Raw genomic sequence first — 27,395 nt, 5'->3', positions numbered from 1 at the left:
CTGATATGCCTCTGTCATCCTTTTAGCCCACTTTTCTGCATAACCTTGTGCAGAATCCTGTTCTTCTCTTGTCCCTAATCCGAACAGCAGATCAATTGGTAGACGGGGGTGTCGACCATACAACAAGTAAAATGGGGAATAACCAGTTGCCTCATGTCTGGTACAGTTATAGGCATGGACAACCTGTGGGAGATGGTCTTTCCACCGGTCCTTCTCTTTCTCCTCAAGTGTCCTCAACATCTGTAGCAGCGTTCGGTTGAATCTTTCAGCCGGATTGCCTTGTGGGTGATATGGTGTTGTTCTTGAATGTCCCACACCGGAGAGCTGACGTAAAGTTCGGAATAGTTCATTTTCAAACTCACATCCCTGGTCGTGGTGTAATTTAGATGGATATCCAAAGCGTGGAATAAGGTCACTGAAAATTCTCTCTGCTGCAGTTTTGCCTGACTTATTTTTAGTAGGATAAGCCTGTGCAAATCGTGTAAAGTGATCCACAACTACCAAGATGTATTCAAACCCTCCTTTGCTAGGTTCTAAGTGGAGGTAATCAATCGAAACGAGCTCGAAAGGTGAAGTGGTGGTGATACTTCTCATTGGTGCTTTCACGTGGGTGGTAGGTTTTTTCTGTTTAATACAGGAACATCTTCTTGTCACATACTCTTCAATGTCATTCTTCATGTATGGCCAATAGAACCTGTCCCTGGCCAGACTTATGACCCTTTCTGTCCCGACATGACCCATGTCATTATGAAGATGCTTCAAGACCATCTGTTTGAACCTTCCTGGCAAGACTAGTTGTTTTCTCAGGTTGGTCTTTCGATATAAAAGTCCGTCTTCAATGTGGAGCTTGCCCCACTCATGCAAGAGTTTCTTAGTAGTGCTGCTTACCCCACGTCTTGCTTCACCCGTCAGAGTCCTGCTCGTCTCTTTGAGCCGGAGTACTTCTCCAATAGCAGTATCTTCTCTCTGGGCAGTTCTCAGTTCACCTGGATCGATGGCTGACAGTGATCCACTGATACAGGGTCCTTCAGGTTGACTTGGGGATGTCATATTAATAACTGCAACCCAGGGGACTTCCTTCCCTTGTGCCATGTGATGCCCTTGCCATGCTGCATGGATGACTTCAGGTGATAGCTCCTCTGTACATCCGGCCACATACCTGTTTATATCAAGAGGACACCGGGACAGTGTGTCCGCATCCACATTGACTTTTCCAGGGCGATATTTTATGTCAAATCTAAAATCAGCTAACTCCCCTACCCAGCGGTGACCAACGGCATTGAGCTTTGCTGTGCTTAGGATGTAGGTTAAGGGGTTATTATCGGTATAGATAGTGAAGTGGGGAGCATAAAACAAGTAGTCCCTGAATTTCTCACAGACCGCCCACTTCAAAGCTAGGAACTCAAGTTTTCCTGAGTGGAGGTGGTAGTTTTTTTCGGCTGATGTTAGCGTCCGAGACCCATAGGCGATGACCCTCAACTTCCCGTTTTTCCGTTGGTATAGCACGGCTCCCAGACCGTCTTTTGATGCATCAGTGTGCAATACGAAAGGCAAGCTGAAGTCTGGATATGCCAAAATAGGAGAGTCGACCAACATATCTACCAGTCTTTCCACCACACTCTGATGTTCTTCGACCCATCCTACAAGGGCCCTTGATGAGAGTTGGCTTCCTTTCTTCTTTCCTTGGAGAGAGTCTCTTATTGGAGTTTCAGGCTTGGTTGTTTTCACTTGAAGTAGTTCATACAGTGGTTTTGCAATTTTGGAGAAGTCTTGAATATAGGTACGGTAGTAACTCAGAAACCCAAGGAGCTGGCGGACTTCACCTACTGTGCTGGGCCTCTTGTCTTTCAAACTAAGAACCGCTTCCAGGTCTTTAGGGTCTATCCGTACTCCCTCCGCTGAGACTAACCGTCCTACATATCGAATTTCTCGCTTGAACAGCTCACATTTTGTTGGCCTCAGCTTGACACCATGGCTCATCAGTGATTTCAGCACCCGACGAACTCCAGCCACGTGATCTTCAAAACTTTTAGCATAACACAGGACATCATCCAGGTAGGGTAAGCAACACTCATCCCGTAAAGTGCTGAGCATCTCCTCCATGCCCCTCTGAAATGCCGCTGGAGCATTAGTCAATCCGAAGGGGATCCTTATCCACTCATACAGCCCCCAAGGAGTGATGAATGCGGTCAGGTGTCGAGAGCCCTCCACCATGAATCCCTGGTGGTAGGCTTTGCCCTGGTCTAAGATAGAAAACCAGCTGTAACCGCCTAAGGTATCTGTAAGGTCCTGAATCCGAGGCAGTGGATGGCGATCTGGCACCGTCTTCTGATTTAGCTGCCTGTAATCAATACATAGCCTCAACGTTCCGTCCTTCTTACGTACGCAGACAACTGGAGATGAATAAGAAGATTTGGACTTGACTATCCACCCTCTTGCCAACAGACCCTGTATGTAATCCTTCACTTCTTTATAAAGGGGTTTTGGTATGGATGCATACGTTCGCTGTACAGGGATGTCATCCTTCAAGTTGATCTCCATCTGTAAGCTTGGTATACATCCAATGTCATCTTCATCACGTGCAAAGGCTGCAGATTCCTCATACAGCATTTGGCGGACCATTTCTTTCTGTTCTTCGTCGAGGTGACTTAGATCTACAGGAGGGTTCCATAGAGCCGTTGCTGAAACAGTGTCATCATCCCCAAAATGTGCTTTTGAGTCCATACCAATGGTATTTACATCAGCTTTGCAATCGTTAACCTGGGCACCGGTCTGAGGCAACATAGAGATAGGCTGGATACTCCCAATTACTGTTCGGCGAGGCAATGTTATATCGTGTCTAGTATAGTTGCCAATTGGCACCTCAATATAGGGGGCCTCTACATTGTGGATTTCAACAAGACCATCAACAATGTCTAATTGTTCTAGATGCACACCCTCGTCTTTAGGCTCAAACAACACGGCAGTCTTGTCGGTCTCTGGCTTAAACGGCACTCTGCATTTAACATAGACAACTTGGCCCTGTGGAATCACAGCATTCTGTCTCCCTATCTTTACCAAAGCGCACTCCTCCTCTACAGTGCACCTGTTCTGTACAACATTTACTATAACACTCGCTTCTTCTTTTGAATTCCCATAGCTCTGCTCAGGAGGTTGCTAGCATTGTCATGGCTTTCTGTGTTTCCCCTGCATGTCTTCTAATCACTTCCTCGATTACATTGAATCCTAACAGTGGTCTTTCTAGCACCATGCGACTCACTAGAAAAGGTACCCGAATTGACGGATTGGAGTGGCCATCTCCTGGCAGGTCCACTTGCACCTCGATCCAACCGTCAAATGGTATTGCTTCCCCGTTCACAGCAACTACATCAAGGCCTCTCTCAGCTTCCATCAGTTCCACCAACGGTCTTACTTTATGGTTAGGCAGGTATCTCTCCCTCCAAGCATGATCCAGAATGCTAACTTGGGCCCCTGTGTCAAGTAATACACTTACAGCATAGCCATTCATGTAGCATTTTAGCAGACATTTGCCACCAACAAGTTGAGCTATACGGTCGGGACACATCTGTGCTTCTACTGGGAAGACTTCAGCTACAGTATTACCACAGACTTGGTCGTGTGTCCAAGCATAAGCACGTTCACACTGGAAAGAGCAATAAAGCAAAACCTTACACCTGGGGCACACCTTCAGCCTTGGTTGGGACTGACAGAAAACACACTGCTGGGACTTCTCAACTATTCCGGTCACTGTCTGTCCCGCCGCAGTGACCGGCTCCCGTTTCCCGATTTGCTTGGTGATTTGAGGCAACCAACCGCTCTGTGTCCCTCTTCTCCACAGGCGAAACAGTGGTTACAATTAGTGGTGCCTTGTTTCACACAATTTGGACAAACTCCACGGCTCTCCTTCTTCAGGATTTGTAAAGTACTGGCATTACACTGACATGAGTGTCCCGATTGTTGTGAATTTTTCAAGGTGTCTATCATGCTTGACAAGGCTGCGACCTGAGCACTCAATTCTTCAATAGTTCTACAGGTCCTTTTGGATTCTACAGCTTCCTTCCCTACCTTCTCAGCATTTCCCTCTAATTGAGCACTATGTGCACATGCCATCTTGTTGCGAGGGACTTGGCCAAGCCTCCGCTGCCTTTCACTTTCCTCACTTGTAATCTTAATTACATGCCTCAATAGTGCTTCATCAGAAACGGCAAAATCAGACAGAAGAGGTTTTAAATCTCTTCGTATATCGTTATGTTTTGTACCCAGCCCCTGGTAGACAGTGTGCAAAAACACGCCCTGGACTGTGGTGTTATCATACCTAATGTCTGTGTCAGCTTGCCTGGAAGCAAAAATGATCTTTTGTTTCAACCCAATCATTCTGTACAGAAATTGTTGGGGAGTTTCATGGTCATACTGCTTAGCGCACATTAGCTCCTGGAAAAGCCCAGTGCTATTCTTTTCTCTTAAGTGTGATAGGAGAAAGCTTTTCAGTTCAGTAAGTGTCATGTCATCTTTGTTTATCAGCATGTCTTTAAAGTTTCCTGGTTTGATAATACGAAAGACACTCCTAATGATCTCACTCTCACTGTAATGCTCTTTAACGCCCTCTCCTATTTGTTTACATAAGTTGCTGAAACTAATATCAGAGGTAGTGTCACCTATTTGACCCCCGTGTATCTTAAATTCCCTACGCTGCAGGAATGGGACCTCTTTTGCATACACAGTATTTTCACTCCTAGTATGTTGGTAATGTTCATTGCTGGGACTACTATCCATACTAGTGCGCTCCCTTGTAGTAGGGCGAACTGTTGTGAGTGTTGCTGTAGTAGTTTTGTACTGCTCCAATTTTCTACCTAGTTGTTCGTAACTAGCCAACATTTGTTGGAGCTCAACACCATGAGATATTTCAGTGGCATCGCCAGCTAGATCAATTGGTAAGGATGGCATTTGCTGGTTTTCGTTTAGCCCCTCAATCTCTTTAGTAGGTTAGATAATTTCTGGGCTTTTCTCACGGTTTGCGATCAAGTCATGTATCAAATCTTTTAGAAAAAGCAATTGTGCCACTCCTTGATCCTCTTGGTCTAGCAGTGCTTTGCTACATACATGAACATACACATATTCCAAACAACTTTCCTCATTGTTTTTATCTAGCTCATACAGGTTTCTGTCTGTTACCTGACCAATGTTTTCTGCAAGCTGATAGAGTTCATTGGCAGTTAGTCTGTGTAAGTCCTTCCGGATTGTCCACACCAACTCTTTTCTTTCAGGATTAGCCATGTTGCGGTTCTTCAGCAGCTTGGGTCTAGTAGCAGCGCTGCGTCTCTGGAGCCAGGGTCCCCCTTTCACCTCGACATTCTGCCAGTCAGGTCCTGATTGGTCCCCCTTTCACCGTCTGGATGCACACTGCTGCCACCCGCGTTGGTCTCGCTGTCTTGGTTTCTTCAAATCACTGAATCAGTTCCGCCAGGTGTTGGAGACTGATCCCGGACGAGCCCCCATGATTCTGTTACGGGTCTCGGGCAGAGAGCCCATCAACAGAAGACAAAGTGTTTAATCTGTTAAAATAGGAAAAGTAAAGACAGGACTAAATCAATTGTTGCTTGCAGTCTCTCGGTTTTACTACTGAAAGAAAGCATGATATCACCACTAACTGATAGCGCTGTCCTGCATTTAGGCTGCTCCACCTAGTGGCTGTATCAAATAGTGCAGTTTACTAGGCTTTTCCTTTAGGTTCAAGGAGGACTTGACGTGTTCCTATTTTAAAGGTACAGGTAAGTAAAAAAAATAAAGTGTCCATACTTTTTCATGTATGAATTCTCACTTTTCGTGTGCGTCACATTATAACTGCAAGCAATGCATTAGATTTAATTCCTCCATCAGATGCAAAGTATGCCTGTAATTCAGTCACTGTGTAATATCTCCCTGCAGGAACATCAGAGAAGTCATCAGAGAAGATTGTGCCAGGTGAGAGGGCAAAAGAGGCTGAACTCCAAAACCAAATCACTCACTTTGCTAAGGACACCGGAGGAGTAGTGCCGAGATTGGAAAGAACTCTGGACGCGACACCCATCATCCCAAACCCTCAAGACCAGGATAAACCTCATGGTCCAGCAGACACATTGCCTGTTAACCTCTACTACTCAAGGGATTCAGAGCATGCCTGCTTCAAGATTTCTCTGTACAAGTAAGAATGATTTATTTACAACTCATCTTCTGAGCATTAGTCTCTCAATTTACTTTCCGTTACATCAGCTCTCTTTTCCGTTACAGAACTTCCTCCTGGATAGATAAGTATATGTTTAGTGGGAAGTGACACTATTTCTCTGAACCGTGGCAACCCTGAAAAACAACTTTACAATTACCAACTCTAGTTCTGATAGCAGTCACCAAGACAATCACTGCACCCTCCAATTCAACAGTCATCTCTAAGCTGAGACCTGGGACAGAGTACACCTTCAAATTCACCACAGTGCTGGAGAATGGGACCCAGAGCATGCCTGCTTCTACATCTGTCTATTCAAGCAAGGATAATTTCCTTACAACTCAGAGTATTAGCTTCCTATATCAGCTCTGCTTCCAATTTCTTGTATTTCATACATATGTGGTGATACATAAATCCCATGTGATGGAGAAAATGGTTCTGGGTAGGTGTTGTTTAATTCATGCCCCATGGGTATGAAGTTTGACCTAGAAGGTAACAGTATCATTTTAAAGAACTATACAACGGTGGAGCTGACCAACCCACTAGCGTCAGTAGGGATTGTAAATCGATATATGGACTCCGTAGAGAATAGAGAATTGCTGTTAAAAACCCAGCAGGTGCTATTAATCAGCAGAAACAGAAACAATTGCATCTAGATTTATTTTTACTTTTTAAAGATATTAATTCCATGGACAGACATAAGTCTTATGAGGGGGTTGTTGCTTTGTAGGTGAGTTTAATTAAAATCTCAAGCAATATGTTGTCCACCTGCCGGCAGACTAAAAACTAAAAGACAGCAGATAAAACACTTGATAGTAATGAATGAATAGCATTTTTGCTTAAATAAATGACTCGCATTACTGACTGTCAAAATTAAATCACCAGAAGTCAGTAAATCTTGATGTACACCTATTCAGAATAAATGTTTTTCATTTGCCAATGCCTAATATACATATAAGAGTATTGGTGCCTTGCTCGTGTTCACTAGTGAAGCATATACATGTAAATAAATAAACATGGCGACATTCTGCTTCTCCAAATTATTTATCACTTAAGCTAAGTAGATACCTGTTACAGATTCCCTTTCAGAAAAATATCCAGATGTGCTGTGCAAGCTGGGCCTGAAGAACTGCTCGTCTTTATCTTGTCGGATTGCCCACACCTCCATCCGCTTTTGAAAAGACTAATGATGGTAAATGTGACAGCAGGAGTACCAGGTGCAGTGCTGCTGAGACAGATACAGACTCGAAATTGCAAGACCCTGATAGTGTTCTTGAACTTATTGATAGTAATGATGATCAAGAGAGTAATACAATCAATCCACTTGATCTCGTAACATCACCTTTCTGTGCTCAGATAGCTTCCTGCAGCAGGAAATGATGTTAAAAATGTCGATGTGCCAGTTTGCTGTACCTCTCTTGCTCCCCGACTGCAGCACCAGCCAGTGTACATTAATGCTGTGGGCCACGCGAGACATTGTGAAGAAGTTTAGACCCCGTTCATTAGAGAACTCGAAAGGGTTTGTAGAAGACAGTATAGTCAGCACTGCCATTCCAATGATCTCTTGTCAGGTTGGGTGACTGCAGTTTATCAAAGTCTCAGATTCTGAATCAGGTTCTCAGCAACCCCCAGCAATATCATATCAATATCAATCCATCATGATGTGGAATGTGCTGACGTTACACGGAGAATTGCAAACGGTCTAGTGGAAATAGGTTGGTACCTTCCTTGTGGAAAGAACAACTTGGACATTTTTCCAGAACCTGTAGCTGTTGCCAGACTTCGTGGAGATCTCCTTTCCTTTCAGAAACAGTTTTCCATTTTATGTCAAACATCCTCGGCAGTCTTCATATTTTTAGACAGTATTGCAGAGATGAGTACAATCTCTTGTCCTCTGCAGGAAATATTAAAGCCCAATTGTTTTTGGTTGCACATTTTCCAAAGAATACAGAGAAAAACATAAACGCTTTGAAAGTCTTAGCATCAAATTTAAAATTAAGTAGAAATCAGATCCTATTGAAGAAACAGCAGATCAATGATGCAGACTTCGTGTCAAAACTGCGCTTAACTATGAATAAAATCATGGAAAACTGTCAGCACAAAATGACCATTGAAGGCATGTCTGCTGAAGCACATGAATTGGGGATCTCTGAAGATGAAGACTGCAAGTAATTTACAGAACGCTAACCAAGATCATGCAGCAGTCACATCTAGAATCAACGGTGTGGTGCGACAGAAAGAGAATCAGTTGCAATTGTAAGGGAAGATTTGGAAAAAGAAACTAAAACTGAACCAGGAGGAGTGCAGACTGCGGAAGGCAGGAGACCAGCCTATTGAAAAGTATAAGAATAAACTCCAAAAAGAAATACAGAAACTGAGATAACAACAAATGACCTATGATGGTAACTGAAGCAATGCAGTGTTTCATCTCTCATACATGGTTTTAGGAAACAAGAACGATCCTATTTTCTAAATAACTTGCTTGATTTTTTTCGTGATGAATACAAAGAAAAGAGTTGCAAGTTGTCAGAGAACAAAGACATAATTGCAGACCTGGATCAACAAATATCAAACAGCTCTTTAGGAATTGAACATTTCATGCGTGAAATGGGGCAGCTTTATGAAGCTGCATGCTACCATACTGACTATAAGAAATATTGTAAGCAGTTTGGGCAGTCTACACAACAAGCTACCGAAGGTTGAACTTGACCACTTACCTCTACGTAGTTAAGGTGAATGGACATTCGCATCAATTCCACTGGCTGTAAGGTGGGTCAAGTCCCGGGACAATGTGGCAGAACAAAACACCACCTTTTTGTCAAATACCCCAATTAAAGAAAGGGGTCAGTTTTATGTACATTTCCTATACCCACCTCGATTAACTTTGTAACTATATTAATACGAGGTCGGTGTACGAAATTTGCTCCAGCCCCATCGCTTTTTAGGAAACAAACCACCTCCACAAAAAACAAAAACGATGCTGCACGTCACTAGGGGAACTTGCTCCAATGTCCTATGCTACCTCTACACCTCGAGGGCTACAGCAGAATGTCGGTCCATGTCCTTTTAGCTAAAAACTTTCCCTAATGGCGAGGCGCGCATGCAGGAAATAAAAATGTGCATTATAAATATCATATGGGAGATAATGAAATTGGAGAAGGAATCTATGAAAAAGACCTAGGAGTTTTTGTTGACTCAGAAATGTCTTCATCTAGGCAATGTGGGGAAGCTATAAAAAAGGCCAACAAGATGCTCGGATACATTGTGAAAAATGTTGAATTTAAATCAAGGGAAGTAATGTTAAAACTGTACAATGCTTGTCGGATTGCCCACACCTCCATCCGCTTTTCCTAGCTCCCAGGTCGCAGCTATTGCCAGGCACAGTTGCTTGACTGCTCCCCTACTCCGCTTCACGTGGACTTGCAGACGCCGCCACGAGAGGATCGGCAATAGCATCCTCTCCCCCTGTTGCTCACTTTGTTCTCCCTGAAGCTCCAGATGTTGCTACGCGGTTCCACAGTCCCACAACTGTGCCTGCCTCTGCTTGCTCCCGGTCGCCAGCATGTGCTCCAGTCTCCCTGGTCAAGCCGTCTGGGTACCCCCTTGTCGGTTCGCGGTCCCTTCTAGAGAACGCTAGAGACACCGACTTATCCCCAGTCCCATCCGCAGGAATGGGCAAAGATTAACGTTTGTGGACTTGAGTGAGTGTGGCTATGCACAATGGGGGGGGGGACACCCTGGGATCCTTCAAGGAAGCTGCCTTGATGAGATTATGGGATCTGTGGTGGATGGCAGGAATAGGGTTAATTTCGTAGCCTTGCCAAAATGCATGAGAGAATGTGGTTGGAGCTAATTGAATAATTGGTAATTAGGCTCCAGCCATATGCTTAAAAGAGAAGAAAATCCTTGGGTGGGGGTGAGTGATACTATGTTTTTTTTTTTTGTTACGAAGTTCAGTGAAGGTTCTGCCCAGCCTGAACAGTTGTTTTTAAACTTTTGTTTTGGCCATTTTACCAATTATTTTGTAAGTGAGATATGTGTTTTATTTGACATTTTTGTGGTTTAAAACAGCGCAGCAACGATTTCAGTGCAGTTTATTGTCTCTGATTCTCTGTCCTCCCATTTATCCTACCACACGGATGTTCTAATAAAGCTCCATGAGAAAGTCCAACACAAGAGCAGGCTGCTGGTTGTAACAGTGTTGGGAGTCCAAAGCATTGGGAAGTCTACCCTCTTCAACACAATGTTTGGGGTTCAGTTTGCAGTTAGCAGTGGTAGATGCACGAGAGGAGCCTTCATGCTGTTAATCAGAGTCAAAGAGGATCTTGAAGAGCTGAACTGCGATTTTATCTTGGTAATTGACACTGAAGGTCTCAAATCTCCAGAGTTGACACACCTAGAAGACAGCTATGAACATGACAATGAGCTTGCAACACTGGTCGTTGGATTGAGTGATGTCACCATAATAAACATTGCAATGGAGAACTCCACAGAGATGAAGGATACCCTACAGATCGTGGTGCACGCCTTTCTTAGAATGAAGGAAGTGGGAAAGAAACCAAACTGTCAGTTTGTGCACCAGAATGTGGGGGACGTGTCTGCTCATGATAACAATGCAAGAGACAGGAATAAGCTTCTACAACGGCTGAATGAGATGACACAGGCAGCTGCCAGGATGGAAAAGAAAGGAGAAAACAGAAAATTCACTGATATAATGGAGTATGATGCAAAGGAAAATAATGGGTACATCCCAGGCCTGCGGCATGGTAACCCTCCAATGGCTCCAGTGAACACCGGCTACAGTGAGACTGTGTATCAGTTCAAGAAGAGCTTGATTGAGGTTTTGAAAAACACCAACAAGCAAAAACCTCCTGCACCAGTTACAGAGTTCCTGGAGTGGGTGGGGAGTTTGTGGAAAGTTGTTAAATATGAGAATTTCATCTTCATCTTCAGAAATGAGGCTTACAGTAATCTCTGTGTTGAGTTTAATAACTGGGAATGGGACTTCCGGACGGACATGAATACCTGGTTAGCAATGCTGAGATAAAGAATTCTAACCTTTGCAACTCAAACTATTACGACTTCAAGTGCAGTTTAACACAGCTGAACATCTTCCGAATTGGCAAAGCAAGAAAACAAAATTCAGGAGAAACTGCCTAATTATTTCTTGAAAAAGAATAGAAATGTTCACCTAGTGGAAAAGCAGAGGGAAGGCTTTGTGGACAGCATTAAAATTCTTAGGAGAGAAATTGAAAACTGTGAAAAACAAATGTGGGACCGACATTGCTATACACAAAGAGAAGGTGATGAGTGTAAGAAAAGAAAAAGACATTTATCTGACGAGCAGCTGGAGAAAGATTTTGAAACAATGTGGAATCAGACATTTACAAGGTTTAAGACATGAGATATTGTATCAGACATACTGACCAAGTTAGGAGAAATTTAGAAAGGCATGGCAGTCAAGTTCAGAAGGAATTAAGTGAGGTAAAAAAGTTGACCGATTGTGAACAAACACGCTTTATTGCAACAGAGAAGCACTTTCACAGCCAGAAAGTAAACAAGAAGCCAGGTCTATGTGGAGGAATAGGTTGACGATGTTGTCAGGGAAACCTGAAAGAAAAGAACTGGAAAACAAAGCAACTCATATGGCAAATGAAATAATACATATATGTCAGATGTTTGTATTGAGGCAATGATTAGGTAAAGCAAATTATCATGATAAGTACAAAAGGGAGTTACTGCAAATGACAGACAGGAGCTGGAAAATGTAGAGACTCTGAAGACCAACAGCCAATTTGAACTCGATCTGAAGTTCCACATCTGTGGCTACGCTGCCAGGGAATTTCAGAAGATGCATGAGCACTTCAATGAAAAAAATGACCCCAAGAAAGCGCTAGAAAAATGTCGACGTCAGTCCTATTCAAACTTCATTGATCTTTACCATGAGAAGGATCTCTCCAGAAAAACAGCTGAAGAATTCACTGAGCGCTCCCTGAAGCCTGCAGTGAGGGAATATGTCGACAACGCCCTTGGGATAGACATTGTAGATGAAATATTGAGTGGTCCACTATCTCTAATATACAGCTCCCGTCGTTTTTCCAGTTTTCCATATTAAAACAGCTTCTGGAAGAAGATAATTTCAGAATATTTGTGAAGTACATTAGGAACTATGAAACTTTTGTAAAGGGCTAGATTAGATTGTTGAGAGTCATTCAAAAGATATTAAGATTGGGGATTTAGAAGTCAAACTTCTTGCACCAATAAAAACAAAAATTCAAGCAGCTATTGAAAATGTCCTGAAAGAAATAGCTGAGCACCAAACCACCTCATGGTTTATCCAGAGGATCTTCAGTAACCTGGATAAGGACCTTATGATTTAGGAGCAGTGCTGTTTCTAGAGAATTCAAACAATAAGAACTTTGCTCAATATCTCCAGGAACTTGTGAAAGATCTGGCCGTTGCTCTAAGGTCTGAATTTTTTTTGATGTTGAGAAGAAACTTATCAATCTTCCATTCAAGCCGCAGGACGAGCTGTTCAAGAGGATGTTTGGTTGTGGAAAGCAGTGTCCGTTCTGCAAGGTCCCCTGTGAGGCAGGAGGCCTGGACCACAAAGAGCACCACACATCAGTGCATCGACCACAAGGCTGGGTAACAGCAGATATGAAACCAGCAAGAAACTAAACGAGAGTGTGTGCACCTCTGATGTATTCATCGAAAGGAAATTCAGGAATAGTGAGACAAATTTTCATCCCTCTTAAGACTATCGGAGGTTCTACCCTGAGTAGAACATTCCCCCACATTCCAGTATTGAAGCCTCTGATTACTGGAAGTACGTGCTGACTAGATTTAATAAAGAATTAGCAGAGGAGTATGAGGTAAAGCCTTCTATATCCCAAAAGAATGGAGAAGCATAACAAAAGAAATTGCAATACAAAGTGTGAGTAAGTTGTTCAATGTTAAGACATAAGACGTCAAACCTGCAGTTAAACAATGCTAATGTCATTGAATGAAATGAACGGCCTGATAAACCTTGATCTGTATGAAAATTGTGTGCAACTATTCAAAAACAATTATATCAAAGCAACACAGATTATAACAAAGAAAATCACATTATAGTCATGTTAGCTAACACGTGTAAGGCCGTGTGTCCTAAGAGTATACAGCAAAGGTGCTTGTGAGCTTCATAGTAAGAACATAAGAACACTTGGTTATTTTTAATTGCACGTTTATATAAGAACATAAGAAGAACATAAGAAAGTTTACAAACGAGAGGAGGCCATTCGGCCCATCTTGCTCGTTTGGTTGTTAGTAGCTTATTGATCCCAAAATCTCATCAAGCAGCTTCTTGAAGGATCCCAGGGTGTCAGCTTCAACAACATTACTGGGGAGTTGATTCCAGACCCTCACAATTCTCTGTGTAAAGAAGTGTCTCCTATTTTCAGTTCTGAATGCCCCTTTTTCTAAACTCCATTTGTGACCCCTGGTCCTTGTTTCTTTTTTCAGGCTGAAAAAGTCCCTTGGGTCGACACTGTCAATACCTTTTAGAATTTTGAATGCTTGAATTAGGTCGCCACGTAGTCTTCTTTGTTCAAGACTGAACAGATTCAATTCTTTTAGCCTGTCTGCATATGACATGCCTTTTAAGCCCGGAATAATTCTGGTCGCTCTTCTTTGCACTCTTTCTAGAGCAGCAATATCTTTTTTATAGCGAGGTGACCAGAACTGAACACAATATTCAAGATGAGGTCTTACTAGTGCATTGTACAGTTTTAACATTACTTCTCTTGATTTAAATTCAACACTTTTCACAATGTATCCGAGCATCTTGTTAGCCTTTTTTATAGCTTCCCCACATTGTCTAGATGAAGACATTTCTGAGTCAACAAAAACTCCTAGGTCTTTTTCATAGATTCCTTCTCCAATTTCAATATCTCCCATATGATATTTATAATGTACATTTTTATTTCCTGCATGCAGTACCTTACACTTTTCTCTATTAAATGTCATTTGCCATGTGTCTGCCCAGTTCTGAATCTTGTCTAGATCATTTTGAATGACCTTTGCTGCTGCAACAGTGTTTGCCACTCCTCCTACTTTTGTGTCGTCTGCAAATTTAACAAGTTTGCTTACTATACCAGAATCTAAATCATTAATGTAGATTAGGAATAGCAGAGGACCTAATACTGATCCCTGTGGTACACCGCTGGTTACCACACTCCATTCTGAGGTTTTTCCTCTAATCAGTACTTTCTGTTTTCTACATGTTAACCACTCCCTAATCCATGTACATGTGTTTCCTTGAATCCCAACTGCGTTCAGTTTGAGAATTAATCTTTTGTGCGGGACTTTGTCAAAAGCTTTCTGGAAATCTAAATAAACCATGTCATATGCTTTGCAATTATCCATTATGGATGTTGCATCCTCAAAAAAATCAAGCAAGTTAGTTAGGCACGATCTCCCTTTCCTAAAACCATGTTGACTGTCTCCCAGTACCCTGTTACCATATAGGTAATTTTCCATTTTGGATCTTATTATAGTTTCCATAAGTTTGCATATAATAGAAGTCAGGCTTACTGGTCTGTAGTTACCTGGTTCAGTTTTGTTTCCCTTTTTGTGGATCGGTATTACGTTTGCAATTTTCCAGTCTGTCGGTACCACCCCTGTGTCAAGAGACTGCTGCATGATCTTGGTTAGCGGTTTGTAAATTACTTCTTTCATTTCTTTGAGTACTACTGGGAGGATCTCATCCGGCCCAGGGGATTTGTTTATTTTAAGAGCTCCTAGTCCCTTTAACACTTCTGCCTCAGTTATGCTAAAGTTATTTAAAACTGGACAGGAACTGGATGACATGTGGGGCATGTTGTCAGTATCTTCCTTTGTAAAAACTTGTGAAAAGTAATCATTTAACATATTTGCTATTTTTTTTTCTTCATCTACGATTTTGCCATTTGTATCTCTTAAACATTTAATCTCCTCTTTGAATGTTCTCTTGCTGTTGTAATATTGGAAAAACATTTTGGAATTGGTTTTAGCTCCCTTAGCAATGTTTATTTCTATTTCTCTCTTGGCCTTTCTAACTTCCTTTTTGACTTGCGTTTGCAGTTCTGTGTACTCTTTCTGCGTACTTTCTTTTTGGTCCTTTTTTAATGCTCTGTAAAGTGCCTTTTTTCGCTGAATATTTTTTTTAATTGATCTATTAAACCATTTTGGCAATTTAGTTTTACATTTAGATTTGTCTACTTTAGGGATATAATTGTTTTGCGCCTCTAGTACTACATTTTTGAAGAACAACCATCCTTCTTCTGTGGGTGTTTTCTCTATTTTACTCCAATCTACTTCTGTTAGTCTCTGTTTCATACCTTCATAGTTTGCTTTTCTAAAATTGTAAACCTTAGCTTTAGTCTTTACTTTTGGGGATTTAAAAAAACACTTCAAATGAGACCATGTTGTGGTCTGAGTTTGCCAGTGGTTCTCTGACCTCTGTTTTAGTTATTCTATCTTCGTTATTTGAAAAGACTAAATCAAGGCATGCCTCCCCTCTAGTCGGTGCCTTCACAAATTGTGTTAGGAAGCAGTCATTTGTCATTTCCACCATTTCTATTTCATCCTTCGCGCTACCCACCGGGTTTTCCCATTTTATTTGGGGGAAGTTGAAATCCCCCATTAGTATGGCTTCTCCTTTGCTACACACATTTCTAATGTCATTGTATAACAGATTATTGTGCTCACCGTCTGAATCTGGCGGTCTATAGCATGCTCCTATTATTATGCCTTTTGAATTTTTGTCTGTTATTCTGACCTATATTGATTCGGTTTTATTTTCTTTGTCCAGTGCAGTAGCTTCAAGTTCTAGAATTTTGTTTCTGATACTTCTAGCATTAGATAAATACATTTAATGGTTGTCTTACCTGAGTTGTTGTTCTTGTTTTGATGCGGTCTCCCTTCTGTTTTTTTGTTGATTTCTCCCCCCTTCCTTTCTAGTTTAAATGCTTCCGAACCTGCTCGAGGATCTTTTCTCCGAGTAGACTAGTTCCCTTGTTATTTAAATGCAGTCCATCCCGTCTATACAGATAGTCCTCGTTGTAGAATGTGGTCCAATGATCAAGATAGGTGAAGCCTTCCCGTGTGCACCACGTCTTCAGCCATGCGTTTTGATTAATTATTTCCAGCTGTCCATATGGTCCTTTGCAAGGTGCGGGTAGTATACCAGAAAATACCACAGTTTTGGTTTTCTCTTTTAATTTCCTTCCTAGCTCTCTGAATTTGTTTTGCAGGGATTTTGGTCTGTCTCTTCCAATGTTGTTTGTACCGATGTGGACGACTACTACCGGGTCGTCTCCTGTTCGTTCTAGGAGCCTGTCCACGTTCTCAGTGATGTGCTTGACCGAGGCTCCCGGAAGGCAGCACACTGTTGTAGTAAGGGGGTCCAAACTGCGAATTGAACTTGCTGTGTTTCTCAATATGAAGTCCCCAACAATCATGACCTCCCTTCTTTTTGCTGTCTGGTCACCACTGTCAATAGGGTCCTGGATGTTGTTCCTTTCATTCTCTTGTTGTTGGTTCTGCTCATCAAAATTCTGAAGTGACTCAAATCTGTTGGTTGTTTTGATTTCTGGTGGTTGTGTTTGACGAAGTTTCTTTTTTTCCCTGCTTCTGCCTACCTGAACCCAGCTGTTCTGACCTTCTATCTCCCTGGTGGCTTTCAGTCTGTTAGGGGTGATGCAGACTTCCATGAATTGTGGGTGTGCCAGTTCCTCAAGATCCTGTTGCTGTCTCACTTCTTCCAGCTCCATTTCTAGCATACTTACTAGTTTATGCAAATCCTGGATCGCGCGGCACTTTACGCACACTTGGTTTAGCTCCGCTGGGTTTTCTCGGATTTCCCACATCAAGCAGGTGTCACAGATTACTGGCTTGAAGACCATGTTGAGGTTTTTTTTTTTGAAGTTTAGTTTCTTCTGCAGCCGTCAACCTGCTTTCAAACTGCTTCGAAACTGCTCTGTACTTTTCTACGCCTGTACTTCTCCCACTCGCTGTCGCTGGGAAGACTGCCTCGTTTAACTGCGTTGTTCTGCTGTGCTGTTGGCTCCTCCCCTCGCCCGTGTCTCAAAACGGCCCTGAATTTGAATCAGCTGCTCCGAGTTTCAGCTTGTTTGTTATCAGAAAAACACACGCGGCTGTTTGACTTTGAGCTGCTGCTGTGTTTCCCCAATGTCATCTGTTTTCTAATTAAAGCAATTCAAGATGCAATTTCTCCTTTCTGCTTCGAAACTGCTCTGCACTTTTCCACGCCTGTACTTCTCCCACTCGCTGTCGATGGGAAGACTGCCTCGTATTAAAGCCCAATGGTTTTTCGTTGCAAATTTTCCAAAGAAGACAGAGAAAAATGTAAACTCTCTGAAACACTTGGCATCAAAGTTAAAATTAAGTGGAAAGCAGATCTTATTTAAGAAACAGCAGACCAATGATGCATACTTTGTGTCAAAACTGTGCTTAACTATGAATAATATCATGGAAAATTGTCAACAAAAATTTACCAATGAAGGCATGTCTGCTGAAGCACATGAATTGGGGATCTCTGTAGATGAAGACTGCACTTAATGTCAGAATGCTAAGAGAAATGCTGCAGAAATCACATCTAGAATCAACAATGTGGTGCGATATAAAGAGGATCAGTTGCCATTGCAAGGGAAGCTTTGGAAGGAGCTGACTAAAATAGAAAAGGAAGAGTACAGACTACAAAAGGCAGGAGACCAGTCTAATGAAGAATATAAATACAATCTGCAAAGTGAAAAACAGAAACTGGGACAACAGCAAAGCAGTAAAAATATATCTGAAGCAATGGAATGTTTCATCTCTGCCATATCCAGTGAAAGCAAAGAAGAGCGATCCTATTTTCTGAAATGGATGAGGATGAACTTGGATGTTACTGCAGAAAAGAAACTTTCTGGTCTTTGTGATGAATACAAAAAAAGTGTTGCAAGTTGTCAGAGAGCAAAGTGATAGTTGTAGACTTGGATAGACAAATATCAAACAGCTCTTTAGGAATGGAACATTTCATTCATGAGATGGGGCAGCTTTATGAAGCAGCGTGCTCCCTTCCTGACAATTCTGAATCCCGCCAGCAGTTTGAACATCTTCCCAGTTTGGGGGCAGATCTGCTGTTGGATGGCTTCCCTCTTGAGTTGCTGGATGGAGATGCATCAAATATCCCTCTAATATGGGTGACTGATGTTCTAATTGAGCTCCACAGGAAAGTCCAACACAAGAGCAGGCTGCTGGTTGTAACAGTGTTGGGAGTCCAAAGCATTGGGAAGTCTACCCTCTTCAACACAATGTTTGGGGTTCAGTTTGCAGTTAGCAGTGGCAGATGCACGAGAGGAGCCTTCATGCTGTTAATCAGAGTCAAAGAGGATCTTAAAGAAGAGCTGAACTGCGATTTTATCTTGGTAATTGACACTGAAGGTCTAAAATCTCCAGAGTTGGCACAACTAGAAGACAGCTATGAACATGACAATGAGCTTGCAACACTGGTCGTTGGATTGAGTGATGTCACCATAATAAACATTGCAATGGAGAACTCCACAGAGATGAAGGATACCCTACAGATCATGCTGCATGCCTTTCTTAGAATGAAGGAAGTGGGAAAGAAACCAAACTGTCAGTTTGTGCACCAGAATGTGGGGGACGTGTCTGCTCATGATAACAATGCAAGAGATAGGAATAAGCTTCTACAACGGCTGAATGAGATGACACAGGCAGCTGCCAGGATGGAAAAGAAAGGAGATAATAGAAAATTCACTGATATAATGGAGTATGATGCAAAGAAAAATAACGGGTACATCCCAGGCCTGTGGCATGGTAACGCTCCAATGGCTCCAGTGAACACCGGCTACAGTGAGACTGTGTATCAGTTCAAGAAGAGCTTGATTGAGGTTTTGAAAAACGCCAACAAGCAAAAACCTCCTGCACCAGTTACAGAGTTCCTGGAGTGGGTGGGGAGTTTGTGGAAAGCTGTTAAATATGAGAACTTCATCTTCAGCTTCAGAAATAGTCTTGTGGCTGAGGCTTACAGTAATCTGTGTGTTGAATATAATAAATGAGAATGGGACTTCCGGAAGCACATGTACAACTGGTTGGCAAAAGCCGAGACAAGGATTTCTAACCTTCACTCCTCAAACTATGAGGACTTTTCCAGCAGTTTAAAAGCTGAGGCATCTGCTGAATTGTTAAAGTTCTGCAGAATCTGACAGATTATTATCAGAAAAATAATGGCCGTGTTAATCTTGTGGAAAAGCACAGAGGAGACTATATATATATATATATATATATATATATATATATATATATATATATATATATATATATATATATATATATATATATATTTGGGCTGTCAAATGATTAAAAAAATGAATCTCAATTAATCGTGTGTTTTGTTTAGAAAGAGTTTATTATGAAGTAAAAAGCCCCATCCCAGCTATTTTCCAACTTGCTCTTTATTACATTAGGATGTATAGAAAGATTTTTGCTTAGCTTGGATGTTTTTTTTTTTTACCACTTTAAATATATTGCTTTCAGCAGCGATGCAGAATACAAGGTATACAATGCTCAATTTACTTTGGAACACAAATGTTTGCATTGTCAAAAAAACTTATTTTGTTCCCAATTTACTTTAGAGATGCCAACTGGATTTCGCTTGTATCTTATGTAAACACAGCAGACATCCGTTAATTCAATCAGACAGGGACCAAAGTGTACCAGAATAAGTGGAAAACACAAATTAGTATGCATAACAATATATCCCTGTGCCAATAGGCAAAAAAGTAACATTACATACCGACCTATATATCTGTTGTTCAGAGGCAGAGGGAGCGGGTTTAAAAAAGTCACTGATCTTGATCTGAGTTTGTAATTTGTAACAGCTTTCTCACTCCGACTGCCAGGTGAGGGTTAAGTCTGCTTTCTGGTCGCTTGTCATTGGTTTCCAAAGCAGGGACAATGTCCATGAGTTGACGAACTCCACAAAGATCGCTGCTGCATATTTTGTTTCTCATTTTAGTTTAGTCAATCAGGATCAAAGTAGTAAAACCACATCTCTCATATTTCATATTCTGATTTAATACAGACCTAGATAACCCCACCAAATTTGTTTTTTGGTGCAACTTCTATGTGGCACTGTGACAGAGACAGAATGATTCTTGCTGATAAATTTCCCTCCCGGCCTGTGAGGGCGCTGTGTAAAGGGAACAGTGCCCTGGACTGGATGGCCAGACAATTCATTCCGAGAGTTAGACGAAAGTTGGCCATCTAGAAAGGGGGAGGAGCTACTGTACACAAAATCATCGACCCGAAAGGGAAACAATGCGGCAGCCGCAGATTGGAGGAGCCGTTGCAATTGTTAACCAAGGGGAAGTGATTGATGGTATAAACGGGGACGTAGTGAAGTGATCTGTTCCTTTGTTATGGTTAACGCTAACTGGAAGGAGACCCGTATGTTTATTGTTTTTTGTTTTTGTCTTGTCTAATTATACTTGTTTGTTGTTTAGATGGCTAACACGATCTGGAGCTGTCGCTACAGGCCACCACAAAACCCAAACAAGGCTGCACTTTGTTTCATGATAAATTGTATTTGCACCACGAGCACTAAAGCACTCACTATTGTGTTTTGTTATTTACCACTTTGTCACATTCCCTAACCCTAATCCAATGCAGGACTGATACAAAAACCACTCTCCCATAGAGTGCACTGCAGTACAATGAAGATGAAGCAAACACAACAGCACACCAACCCCAACCCTAACACTAACCCTTAACCCAACCCTAATCACCCTCTCATAGAGCGCACTGCAGTACAATGAAGATGAAGCAAACACAACAGCACGTCAGAGCAGCTGCTTTGATATGAACAGAAACTTCATGAGCCACACAAAGCATGTGCTCTTTGTACGCAGTGGAATTTGAAATGATGAAATGACCAGAATGGGTCTTGGTGACTGGGTTTGAGGAGCCTGTGTCACTTTAACTGGGAATGTAAATTAATCCCGGGAGAGTCCGGTGGGAGATGACAACATGAATATTTTTGTTTATGGAATTATATTGTACTGCAAATTGTTTTCAATGAATGATACTGATGAGATGAGAGAATTTTAACTACAAGCAAGCACGTCACATATTCACATAAAAAACGAGTTTCTGGTCATGTTAAGATACTCTACTTGCCGTATTGGGGAGTAACGCATTACGTAATGCAAGTAACTTGTAACTGTAGAAGATTACTTTTTAAAAGTACCTTTCCCAACACTTCTAGTGAAATATAATAATAACCAAAACATAAGATGACACAACAAAGCTTACTCATCAATTTAACAGAATTTACACCTAAATAAAACTATATAGTGTCTTACAACTTCACCACCCCTAGAAGAAAGCCTATCTTACAAACTTTAGGTGCTGCAGACAAGCGTAGAAAGTATGTCTGAAATATTACTGGCCAGTAAACCAATAGTGTAGAATCCTAGTTGCCAGCTTCTTTAGAGTACATTTAGACTCCAAAGAAATGACATGATCGGCTAACCTTTTAACTTTGTAATGTTATTTTTTCACAAATCATGAGATGAAGGGGTGTGCAGAAATCCGTTTTGGAAGCCGAGACGACCAAACTTAAGTGGTCACAGCTAAAGTGGATGGGAGCCAAAAACTAAATAAGCACCAAGCTGCATCTCTATGCACTTGCTATAAAGATGCACTCAGCACCAAGCTGCATCTCTATGCACTTGCTATAAAGATGCACTCTGCACCAAGCTGCATCTCTATGCACTTGCTATAAAGATGCACTCAGCACCAAGCTGCATCTCTATGCACTTGCTATAAAGATGCACTCTGCACCAAGCTGCATCTCTACGCACTTGCTATAAAGATGCACTCAGCACCAAGCTGCATCTCTTTACACTTGCTATAAAGATGTCTGCACTCTTAACAGCTTCTTTGTTGTGTCTCACTTCATTTCCTCTCAATCCTGTTCAAACTCCATTGGCTGCCATGTTGTGGTACAAGGTGGGCACGCCACCTCATGAGGTGTACTCTCAATATATGGGTAGAACTGAAACCAGAGAGTGTGATTGGTCAACCCCAACATACCAAACATGTGCCTTCCTGTCTAAAAATGGTAATCTTGTTCCTGATTGGTGGAAGCAGCTCCCAGGCAGAGGCTGTGTCTCTGTCACAGGTGAGGTGTGTGAAGCATCTGTTCAGTTGCTGAAGGTCTTCAGTGAGGGTGAATCGACGAGGTTCCCTCAGGTCCTGTGAGGAATGGAGAGTCGCCTCAGAGTTTCATTCTTCTGTCTTTCAGTCCTGCTTCTTCACAAGACAGCCGGTAGGTTTGACACTCTTACTTTTCTCTTAATTGTCTGCTTGGGATTTAATACATGTTTAAACAGCATAGACCCATAATACCAATAAATAAACACAATTGCATTCATATTAATGCCATGATCCTGATCCCTAGCTCTTTTTAAGATTAGCGCTAACAGGGTCACATTCATTTCTGCCAAAATATGTTTAGGTTTTTAATGCTAAACCTTTTTACCTGTCTTTTCATCAAATCTGATGTTTCTAGTTTTAATTATGTCGTGTTTTTATATCATAGTTCTAGTTTTAGTTATATATAAAAAAAATATATAGTCAATAATACATCTATAAACGTGTTATAAAATATGTTATAAACAATTATTATAATTAACAAAGTGTTTACACTTTTAACAGGTTATTAAAATGTTGCTAACAATGAATACATTCAATAACACATCTTTAAATTCGAGTTTTATAGATGGATCCTTAGAAAAATGTGCAACGTATTTCTAGAAACTTTTGACAAAATAATTTTAATACAAAATCAGAGAGTAGTCTTCATGTCCAAATGTGCATCTGAATTTATCAGTGGCTTTCTTTATTGTAACACAACATATCTGGATTGTTTGAAGTCAAATCAGTTAGATTTGATATTTGTACTTGGAGAGAATTATTTCTCAGCTAGTATCTTATTAAAAGAAATAACTCTTGGGTTTCACAGAAAGTTATTTTTGGCTCTGATTAAATTTATTGAGGTGAACCAATATTGAAAACTGTGTAAAATGCAGCAGCAAAGCGCACCGAGAGCGTGCTGCAGCTCAGACAAGCAGATAGAGGTGATAAAACAGGGGGAAAAACATGGTCAAAGTAGGAGACACATAACACACAAATGAAAAACACATGGAGATATATTTTAGTTTCATATCTAAAAGTATGAAAAGGGCAGAATGATTATTTATATGGATCTTTACACCATGAGAATTTGTTGAAATGACAGTTTATTACAGGTTGTGATGTAATACATTTTAAATGTCATTCTGACCCAGAAATCAAAGATATCTGTAGAATATAATCCAAATAAAACTATTTATAATAATTATTATAGTATCCTGAATCCTAGAACTTCATAAGATTTTATGGTTTTTTTTCTAGTTTTATTTATAGTAATAAATAGTGGATGACACTTAAATAAACATGTAATTAAAAATAGCCAATTATTATAAATTACAAATATTGAACTTTACACCCACAACTCACAATTGAAATGTTTAATATAAATTTGTTATTAAAAATCAATACATTTAATAACACTTTTCCTGAATTAAAGGGGGAAATTGCCTTGAAATAAAACATGTAATAAACATGACAGTTATATTCAAGTTTTGTGTCGTCGTAATACACAGATCTATTATAAAGATTTTATAATCAATCATAACTGACAATAAAAGCTGTCTTTGAGCATTACACTAGTGTATTAAAATGTTTGTGATTTTATATAAGCTATTATTAAGCATCAACACATTTTAATACCACATGTATAGATATGTTATAGCTAGAACTCTCTAAAATAAATGATGGAAAGAACATCCGAGAAGAATATTTTATAACATATAAAACCATTCATAAAACATATTGTCAAAACCATTGCTTTAACGTAATACATTTGCGTTTTTGTAATAGCTTTACTACACTGTAAAATAAAAGATCATTGGTAGATTTACCTTAATATTTACAAAGGGTTTTTTTCATTTTTTAATAGTAATTGTTCGGTATTAGTGTAAAATATGTACCCTTAATAATTTGGAAATATACACTAGAATTAATAATTAACAGTTTTATTAAGTCAATATAAAGGTACATTTACCATAGAAATACGATATTCTATTACAGTGTATAAAGCTAGTCACATTTAACATTCAGGTTTGTACTTTGTGAAATCTGAAAACGATTTCTGATAAAGTTTATTGAGGTGAACCGATACAGAATGCTGTGCAAATTACAGCAGCAAACCACGAGCGTGCTGATCTTGATCTTGTAGACAGTTGCAAGCTGCAGCTCAGTCAAGTAAGCAGAAAACAAGATCAAAAAGCAAATGTAACATTTTAAATTAACATTTCACGCTTCCTATCGCACTGGATACATAGCACATCTTCAAAGAAACTTGCCTGTATATATATATATCTTATATATATATATATATATATATATATATATATATATATATATATATATATATATATGAATTCTTTGTGTTATGTGTTTTCCACAGTTTCTTTAATTCGTTTTGATTCAAGAATATTTGTGCTGATGTTTTGACCTGGTAAAGTCTTACAATACTAAAATATATATGATCTCTAATGGTGCAAGGAGACCGATTCTATACAGCTTAACATTCTGCACGTTTTACTCCCCATTTTTTATAGCACTTTTATTTTTAGCAATTATTTGTTTGCCATGATAATTTTCCTGTGTTAATAAAGATTTGTGATTTGTGTTGAGTGTGTGTGTGTGTGTGTGAGAGAGAGAGAGAGAGAGAGAGAGAGAGAGAGAGAGAGAGAGAGAGAGAGAGAGAGAGAGAGAGAGAGAGAGAGAGAGAGAGGAGATTCGAGATACCTTCATTTACTTTTTTAATGTTTAGCTGTTGGATTAATCATATTTAAAGCTGAACCAGCTACAAGCTCAATTGTCGTGATTTATTCCAGTATTGGTCAGCGCTCGGATTGTATTTGTTTGTTTGCTTTGAAAACAACAGCTATTCTGCCACCGGTACCTACTGTTTCAAAATAAACCTCTGCTTCTTATTGCAAACGTTTTTTGCTGGGTGTTTTTTTTTTTCTCCAAATTTGTAATCAAGAACAAAATTATCAAGATTTCTAATCCTTTTTTTTTTTTTTTTTTTTTTTCAGAAAACGCTTCATCCCAAATCCGTTTTTTTTTAAAGTAAATTCTTAATACTTTACATATAGCCAATACATTATATTCAGTGTGTTTAAATATATTATCATCAATTAAATTAACAAACAGAATATAATCCAGTTTTGGCAGAATGATAAGGAATGTGTATGCATGTTAAAACTATTATGTTTTACTACTAGTGTATGTTTATATCAAAATGCAGTTATATATTAAATAGGATAAAAGTTATTATTGAAAATAATAATTTAAAAAATAATCAAACTAATCAAAATCTTGATTAAAAGTGCAGTCGTCGGATAATCCAAAAGAAATATGGATCTAAATTATCCCGATCACATTTTGAAATTTAAAAAAGTATTTATTTCAAAATATGTTCACTGGAATAATCTCTACCAGATCCAGTTCTGTTCATTGCATTGAATAACTGCACACCGTTATTATAGTTTGTGATACTTTCTAACAGCTGCTATAGCGATACCAGCACCACAATTATAGGGTACATTTCCTAGATTTACAAGACAGCAAACCCCTGTCTACGCTGTCAGTCGAAAATGTAACAAGTAAAAAACGAGTCTCAGGTATTGTAGATATAATAATAAAAACATGTTTAGTTCGTTCTTATTTTAGCTTTCATTATTTGATTATGAAGTTCATTCTGCATGGCCAGTCAGCTGGAGTTAACATTTTGCAACTAGTTAGTCATATTTTCTTTCAGTCATTCACAATTCCAAATTCCTCTGATCCGGCAGTGAAAACGGGCTTGTATTGCAGTGCTTTCTTCAGAACAGTTATGGGGCAATGATTCTTTATTACTTACAAATTATTTTTTGAAAATGTTTAATTAGCAGAGGTGAGATTTGAACACGTGGTGTCACGAGAACTGTTTACCTATACAGTATTAACCCATTAAAGACACTGCTGGCGGTAGCAGTTGTGTGCATTACAAAATTACCCAAAAACATAAATAAATACAAATGACACACTGCAATTCCGTTGTAACGAATATCCGATAACGATGCTGCATATAACTAGTCCATTTTTGAATTCAATAACATTGTTATGAACAATTAATGGTTGGTTTCAATAACACATTTCTAGATTCTAGTTTTATAGATGGATCCTTAAAAAAAAAAAAAAAATGTAATGAATTTCTAGAAACTTTTGACTTCAATCCCAAACGTGTGTCTGAATGTGACTTTATGTGACTTTCTTCATTGTAACGCTATATATCAGGAGTGTTTGAAGTCAAGTCAGTTAGACTTGATATTTGTAGTTGGAGAAGATTACTATCTTATTAAAAGTAAATAACACCTGGGTTTCATAAAGTTATTTTTGACTGATTAAATTTATTGAGGTGAACCAATGTAGAAAGCTGCAAAGTGCACCAGCAACGCGCACTGAGAGCATGATGCAGCTCAGACAGGCTGATAGTGGTGATAAAGCAGGGAGAAAACAAGATCAAAGTAGGAGATGCATAACATAAACACGAAAAACACATTAATTTAGTTTCAGGTATAAAAGTACGAATACGGTAGAATGATATATTTAAAATATATTACATCACAGCCTGTAATAAACTGTCATTTCATTCTCAGAGTGTAAAGATCCATTATAAATAAATAAAAAAAGAATACAATCAGAATAAAACTATTTATAATACTTTTTTCTTTATTCTTTTTAAAGATAATTATGTTTTTTCTAGTTTGATTTATTGTCGTAATAAATAGATCTGTTATAAATACACACTCATATAAACGTGCAATTAAAAATAACCAAGTGCTATAAATTACAAATATTGATCTTTACACCAATAACACACGATTAAAATGTTTAATATAAACTCTTCATTAACAATCAATCAATACATTTAATAATCCTTTTATAGAGGATTTATAGATGGATCCCTCAAATAAAGTGCACAGGATATCTA

At 39.7% G+C, this 27,395-nt stretch overlaps 1 pseudogene; it reads left to right on the top strand.

Annotated features, from left to right (window-relative positions):
* The first annotated feature begins 12,050 nt into the window (after positions 1-12,050).
* LOC121305180 lies at positions 12,051-19,449 on the top strand (annotated as a pseudogene).
* Positions 19,450-27,395: the final 7,946 nt, after the last annotated feature.

The sequence above is a fragment of the Polyodon spathula genome, chromosome 42, assembly GCF_017654505.1.
Source record: "Polyodon spathula isolate WHYD16114869_AA chromosome 42, ASM1765450v1, whole genome shotgun sequence".
NCBI classification, from domain to species: domain Eukaryota; kingdom Metazoa; phylum Chordata; class Actinopteri; order Acipenseriformes; family Polyodontidae; genus Polyodon; species Polyodon spathula.
The sequence above is the reverse complement of the archived record's forward strand: the minus strand, read 5'-3'. Positions and strand labels throughout refer to the sequence as shown.